The 7,629-nt window shown below is 32.4% G+C and overlaps 1 protein-coding gene and 1 long non-coding RNA gene across 2 annotated transcripts in view; both read left to right on the forward strand.

The window, feature by feature from the left end:
* LOC118736366 overlaps nt 1-7,629 on the forward strand; it is a 443,387-nt gene that overhangs the window by 22,006 nt on the left and 413,752 nt on the right. The window lies entirely within an intron of this gene.
* Nucleotides 21-1,416, forward strand: LOC118735516. The gene is made up of 2 exons (XR_004992606.1): nt 21-871; nt 944-1,416. It is a non-coding gene; the product is annotated as an uncharacterized LOC118735516 (long non-coding RNA).

Raw genomic sequence — 7,629 nt, forward strand, 5'->3', positions numbered from 1 at the left:
TCGATACTTTTATTGGTATCGCAACATCCCTTACTTGTAAATATGCAAAGGCTGCACTTGTCTAAACCAAAGGCTGCAGTAGTTAAAATCCCTGCACCAGGGAATGTGGACGGACACACAAATGATCCTGACCTGCACAAGAAAAAAATAATTATTAATATTTCCACTTTCGCTTTTATGAAGTGGTATACTTACTTGTAAATATGCAAAGGCTGCACTTGACTAAACCAAAGGCTGAAGTGGTTAAAATACATGCACCAGCAAAAGTGGACGGACACCCAAATGATCTTGACCTGCACAAGAAAATATATTTATTAATATTTATACTTTTACATGTAAGTATGCAACGGCTGCACTTGGACACACAGGGTTCCTAGTACGCAAAACTTACTTGCAATGGTTGCACTTGTTGTAAAACGCTACTTTTTGAATACAAATTATCAATAACTCCGATACCCTGCAAATAAATATATAAATTATTGTTCTAATTCAAAATATTTCCATTATTTTTGATTTTTTTGGCATACTTACTTGAATTAGCGCAATAGGAAAATGAATTTCCACGAAACAATCGATGAAAATATCGGCAGTGTTGCCTATTTTTATACAAAGACAACATTTCTCATTTCTCCTTGTATTTAGGGCCTGTGCCAATTGATAGAAAAGTTCTCTGGATAGTAAATTTTTGACAGCTATGAGGTGAATAAAAATGTTTGAAACGGCAGGGCTAGTGAAAAATTTGACAGCAAGCATTATCAAGAAGAAGAACGAACAACGTACGTATACACATAAATTAAAGAAAACAAAAGCGAGTGGAAATAAAAGAACATGGTCCCGCCGGCAAAAAAAATAAAGAAAAGCTATATAACTTGTAAGATTTAATTTCACATTTACATATGAAAAGGCGTTATGTATTTTTTTAATTAAAAATACTATTTTACAGGGAGCAGTTCAGAACGCAGAATCCTTCTGGAAAAGCGCATTGACAAGGATGTTTGGTTCAGTTCAAAGAACGCCAACAGCAACGAAGGCTGGAAGTGAGTAAGAACAATATAAATAATTTGAAGACTTTAGCAAATGACTTCGTACTCCACTGACCATCCGTGGCGCTTTTTGGGAATGTGAGTTACAATTTTTCGAAACGAAGCAGAGGACAACCTAAGATACATTTTTGTAGTCTTGCTATCGCCGTTCATAATGCTGCTTAGTATTTTGGAATAAACGTCTTGTTGCATGTACATAATACCCTAAAATGACATATGTTTTTATTGGAAACAATTGTACACGGTTTTAAACATTTTTGTGAACACACTTACGTGTTTTTATTTCTAATATTACTGCTAAAAGGTCTAATAAATGCATGGATTTCAGTTCCAGAAGAATTGAAATCATCAAAGGCAAATATTTTCTATATAATTGCTGCATTTTATAAATAGCAAACTCGATTTCCAGCAGTAAAAAGTTACGAATTGGCACAGCAGAAATGTAAAATTTTCTCACCATAGAAAAAAGTTTTTCCACCATAGAACTTTTCTATCAATTGGCACAGGCCCTTAGTAGTAATTTCACTAAGTCAAAAAAGAAAGCAGCATAGGCCAGGTTTTCCCACCCTTGAATACACTAAATATTTAAATATAAATTTTGGATAAAGTTTGGAATAAGTGAACTTATTGAATATGCGTGTAATCGATTCAGCTGGCCACACAGTTAATTAGTTAGCGTGGTGTTCATGCGCTGAAACTCATTTGTTATTATTATCGGCCGCATATGTTCGCTCCGCGATTCGTGGTGATCCAAACTGTGATATTGTCAACGTTTCAGGAGGATGTTTACTTGACAATACTTTGTTGACAATATGTCGGATTAACTCCTACCCTCCTTAGTTAGTTAGGTTCGTCCCCGATCCTTTGTTTGATTCTCTCAACCACTCCATCAACTGATTTTTTCAATGAACGCTTTTTGTATTTACTTGTAATGAGCTTTATCACTATTAATGCTATGATAATTGTCAGCACAGCAACACAAATTATCGTTTTTGTGTCGATTTCTTGTTTTAATACATCAATGTGATTAATATTCTCTTGGTTCAAATCATGAACATAATTTAGGCTAAATGTTTCTTGGTGCCCAATGAAATTTATTTTCCGGTGTGTTGTTGTTCCGGGTAAACGGCTTAGAGCAGCGTTTCTGTTTCGAAATTCGGTACCATTTATTATGACTTCCTCCTGACCTCGACTGTGTCATATTTAGTTGATAATAATGATACCGTCATCAATCTCATTGATGTCTTTATTATGATTATGGGACGTTGAACAGTTGGCCGTTTTTCCCGAGGCCAGTTGTTGTCCGCAGGTAGCTTTTTTAACATCGATTTCCATTAAGTGAAAGCAGGGTTTTCGATTAATTAATCTATTTTTAAATAAATACTTGTAACAAAAAATTAAACTAATTCTTTTTTCTTGTACAATGAAACAGATTAAGTACATAGGCCACCAAAAAATTGAAATTTTGTTCTCCCCGTCCAATAATTGTTATTTTTTTGAATATCTAATGCGCGATTTCACCGATCAATTTTAAAACTTATCTTAGGTATGTTAAATTAAAATGCATCTTTGTTGTTTTTTCGAGCACGTAAATATTTTTTTATTGATGCCATGTATATTTTTGGATTTTTAGCAATTTGCATGAACATCCAAATTAAATTTGTACTTAAACACCAGCAGCATTCGTTAAAAATAACCATAAATAGACTAAGTAAATCAGCAAAACTTAAGTAATTTCGAAGTTAACGCTAAGAAAATAACTTTTATCAATTTTCTTAGCGTTAACTTCGAAGTTACATAAGTTTTTCTGATTTACTTAATCTATTTATGGGTGCTTTTAACTAACACTGTTTGCTTTTAAGTAAAAATTCAATTTTTACTTAAATAATTTTTGGCTTTTCATACAAATTGCTAAAAGTCTTAAAATATACATACATACATATAAAAAAACAAAAAAATCTTGACGTGCTAGAAAAAACCGAAGATAGATACCTAGATATTCAAAAAATTACATAATTATAGGAGGGGGAAAAATTTTAAATTTCGCTGGCCTGTGGTATCAACAATAAAAAATTCAATCAAACCAACATTATAACTTTTTTAATCTATGCGTTTTTCTATAAATGGAAGCTTTGTGTTTGTGGAAGGCTTGCTTAAAATTTGCTTCATAGGCTTCGTAAGTTAAGTTTTTCTCCTTCAGAGCATCTGTAAAAGAGTATATATTTATAACAAAAGAATTACAGAAAAATTTGGTATCATAACCAAAAAAAAAACGTATCAAAAAGCCTAAAACTATTAATTGCCACCTTATTTTTTGCGCCATCCCAGTAGATTTTTAAAATGAACTCGTCTCCAAAAATCTCACCGATAAATTTAGAAATTGGCCTTTTTCCGAACTTGCTTCTTAGATAAGTAATCTGCAATGATATTAATCATTTATAAAAAAATTATAAATATGTGCGTGTATTTAAAAAAAAAAATGCTTACAACTTCCTGCTCGTTTTTACATAAAACTAAAGTCTCAGCAGATTCCGGTTCTTCAACGGTATTCATAGTGAAAGCTCCTAAGTCCTGCTTCGCAAGGCGCCTTAAATGTCTTTTTGATAAAAGATTTCCGGAATCTACAAAATCATTGTAGTCAGTAATTAATAACTTTATGATAAACTTATGCAAAAGTAATTTAAATTCGCTTTGACTTGCCATTTTAGTTATGTTCTTCACCATATGTACATATTTCTCTAAATTTTGTGTTCTTATACTGTTTTTTTTTATTATAACTTATTCCAAAGCACACAATTTTCTTTAAATTTTAATACCTATTGCTTCAAAATCATGTAAAAGGAACCCTCCTGGATTACTCTTTTTAGGAGACATCGCTTTTTACTCCTAAGCGAGTAATACAGGAGTACAAAAACGAAAAATCTCGCTCATTGCTCCCAAATCATGAATCATGGGGCAATATTTTTTGCTCGTTAAGGGGCAGTGTTGGCACTAATCGATTGATTTTTTAATCAATTAGCTAATTCGATTGAACTCAATCCGATTACAGTTAATCATGATTAATTTTGATCTGATTAAACAGCTAATCGCAACCGCGGTTAAAAAAATTTATTTTTAATCATTAACTCTTAATTTGATTAAGTAGGTTTGGTGATTGATTAATTTACGTTGGAACTTTCCTGTGCACACAAGGAGAGTTAATCGGGTATGGCTAAGTCGGGTTTCCTCATAAATCTAAGCAATTTGGTGTGCGTTTTCATTAAAATTTATTCCAACAGACGTTATGTAAACTAGGTGTGATGGGTTGTAAAATTGTAAAAATTCCCTCTTTATGTTTTACTAATAAAAATAATAATTATTTTTTTATTATATTTATATATTATTATAAGCGTGAAACACAAAAGAATAACTATAACTCGTGTTTGGTTTCAAAATCGGACAGACTAGGGCACTTAATCGGATTTTATTTTTAATTGGATTAACGATTAATGATTAAAATTAATTAATCGTAATCACACCCGATGATTAACGATTAAGAAAATTTAATCATTAATCGTACAGATGATCACGCGATTAACATTTTAAGTGTTAATTTTTAATCCTTAATCAGACTAACATTTTGCCAACACTGTTTAGGAGACATCGCTTTTTGCTCCTAAGCGAGTAACACAGGAGTACAAAAAAAAAAATCGCTGATTGCTCACTAATATTGTCTCAGGGAGCATTCTTTAGTTGCTCGTTTAGGATATCTCCCATCTGACTCCTAAGCGAGTAATATAGGAGTACAAAACCGACAAATCTCTCTTATTGCTCCCAAATCAGGTCAAGGGGAGTACTCCTTTATTCCTCACATACGGAGATCTCCCTTCAAGTTCTAGTGGGTACATCGAACAAAATTCTTCTTACGCTAGGCGCACATTGCATCATAGGCCGATTTCGGCCGAATAATTTGACCGTCCGAACTGATGCTCACACTTAACAAGATTATTTTTCGACCGTGTTTGTACGCACAAATCTAGTTTTCATTTCAATTTTGTCAGCAGTGAAATATTTTATTAAAATTTAATTGACTTACTCTAAACATCGCCAATATTTCTTTTTTTTTTAATAAAATTCATGAAATCGACTTAACAAATCTTTTATTGCAAAAATGAGATCTTGTTAAAATCAAAAACGAATATAATACCTTCAGGGTAATAACAAATAACACAAATCATTTATATACTAGTGATGTACAAACTATTTTCTTTAAAATACGCATATTTTTTAAAAATATTTGTATTAAAACATCTTACAATAGGACTGTGCAATTATTAAATTTATTTTAACTCATTAATTGATTAATCGCACAATCCGCTCTTACGCGCTCGGCGCTAAAAATAAAATAAAAACCTATAATAAGGCGAGATCAGCTATTTCCACAATTTCTTCAAAATCACCTATAGTGTCTGAATCATTTACATTTGTGTTGTTGTCATATATTGAGCTATTCAACCTTGATAACATACTGTTTGATATTGGAAATGTTTTGCAGCAGAAACTATTAGCCTTCATATAGCATTTTATTCGAACTATCCTATTTCGAATCTTAGTTTTTGTTGAATTCATTACGGAAAAAAACGCGCTCAACAAAAGCATTTGAGTGCGGCAAGGATAATAATATGAAGGCTACTTTACTTATATTTCCAATTTTCACTCCGTACGCAATTATCCAAAATTCTTTGGAGTCGGATGGAATGCCGTTCTGAAAAAAGTTATTCCATGGAAAAGTTAAAAGATTTGAATATGCAGTTTCCGCTGCTTCTCTTTCCTTCAAAGTCAAATAGTCTGTTGGCAGCTCCCTGAAACTCGCCCTCTTGTGATTCAAACACTTTTCTGGTGACAAAATCAAACCTTTTTTAAAAGTATTTAATTGACTATGTAATCTTTGCAAAAGTTCTTCGATTAGGGTGATTAAAATTGTTTGACAGTCTTTTGATATGCTTGTTAAATCAAGTTTATCACGCAGTTCATTAGCCTCTTCTGTAAACGTATCGTCGAAAACTAAGTTTTGTATATTTTTATAATTGGAAATGTGTGCCATTATATTTTTAATATCACTTATATCAAACGTGTCAATATTCAAAGTTGCAATAACGTCTGATTTAATAACTTTACGTAAAAGTCTGATTATGAACATTATAATTTCTACATAAGCTGCAAAGAATTTATTTCATTTAAAAAATGTCCTAAAAAATAAGTATCAAATAATTTCTACGATTTTCAAAAGCCGCATGCAATGAGCGTGCTGTATGGCATTTTTCTTTGTCGGCGCTTATTTCAAAAAATGTTTTAAGTTCCAAATATTGCGTACATACATATACGCTCAACGGCATCATAACGTGATAACCACCGTGTTGTTGCAATTTGGACGAAATTAAGGTTTTGTGATGCCTCGGTATTTATTAATTTATATATGTTTGAGTACATATTTATCTCGGCGAAGACAACTGTTCTTAAACCAATTGTACGTTTCTTTAACGATGAAATCCGTTTCATCGCTAAATATGTTCGATGCTTTAGAAGCACACAAATGTAAACTATGGCACACGCACTTCATTAACATTATATTAGGGGAATGTTCCCTAAATTTTACATAAACCGAGTTATTATTTCCACATAAATTATTTGCACCGTCCGTTGCTAAGCTTATAACGTTTTTAATTGGCAAGTTCATAGCAGTAGGAAAATCCTTAATTGCCCAAACAGTGCATCGGCTATTGTGCTTATTACACTTATTAATGAAAGAAACTGTGTCATGACCTTATTAGATCTTTCAGAGAAATATTTTACGCAAATGCAGAGGTACTTGTTCACGCTGACGTCAGTAGATTCATCGAGAATAATTGAGAATTTGCTATCACCAATATCTGAAATTACCTCTTCTAAAATGGATGGACTTAGCACATTTCGAATGATTGCCGTGCATTTTGTCTTATGTAATTTGCTGACACACGCCTTATTAAACTCCTTTGTTAAGTCCACTAAATGATCCACGGAGCGAATCGATGCATGTTGCGCTATAAATAAAGTGTATTTTATTGTTTCCACTTTTGCCTCCATTCCCAACTGTGGCACTAAAAAATCATTTAAACGTAAATACCAATTCTTGATAAAAATTCACGAAAGGTATAAATATAACAAATTACCGAAAGTTTCAAGTTTCGTTTGCTTAGGATCCAGTTTGCAGCAATTCGCTTTGTGCTTGCTTGTGGCTGCATGGCGAGCTAAATCGGTTTTGTGTGGCCCTAATTCGCACTCGCACAATTTACAGAACGCCATGTCTTTGCTTTTCACACTAACTTGCAACCATCCTATTATAGATAGAAATTGTTTTATTATAATTGTACACACAATACATATTCAAGTAAAACAGCCACATGAAGATTAGCAACATACAATTTTCCACACATGTATGTATGTAGTATTATATGTGTAATACTATGTAAAATGATAGTTTTATTAAATTCTGTATTTAATTTAAATATGAAATAATGCACTACTGAAATTGAATTTTAGCCAGCTCCGTCGCACGTCTTCTCGGCTT

The sequence above is a fragment of the Rhagoletis pomonella genome, unplaced genomic scaffold, assembly GCF_013731165.1.
Source record: "Rhagoletis pomonella isolate Grant_MI unplaced genomic scaffold, Rhpom_1.0 Rhpom_scaffold_00003, whole genome shotgun sequence".
Lineage (NCBI taxonomy): Eukaryota > Metazoa > Arthropoda > Insecta > Diptera > Tephritidae > Rhagoletis > Rhagoletis pomonella.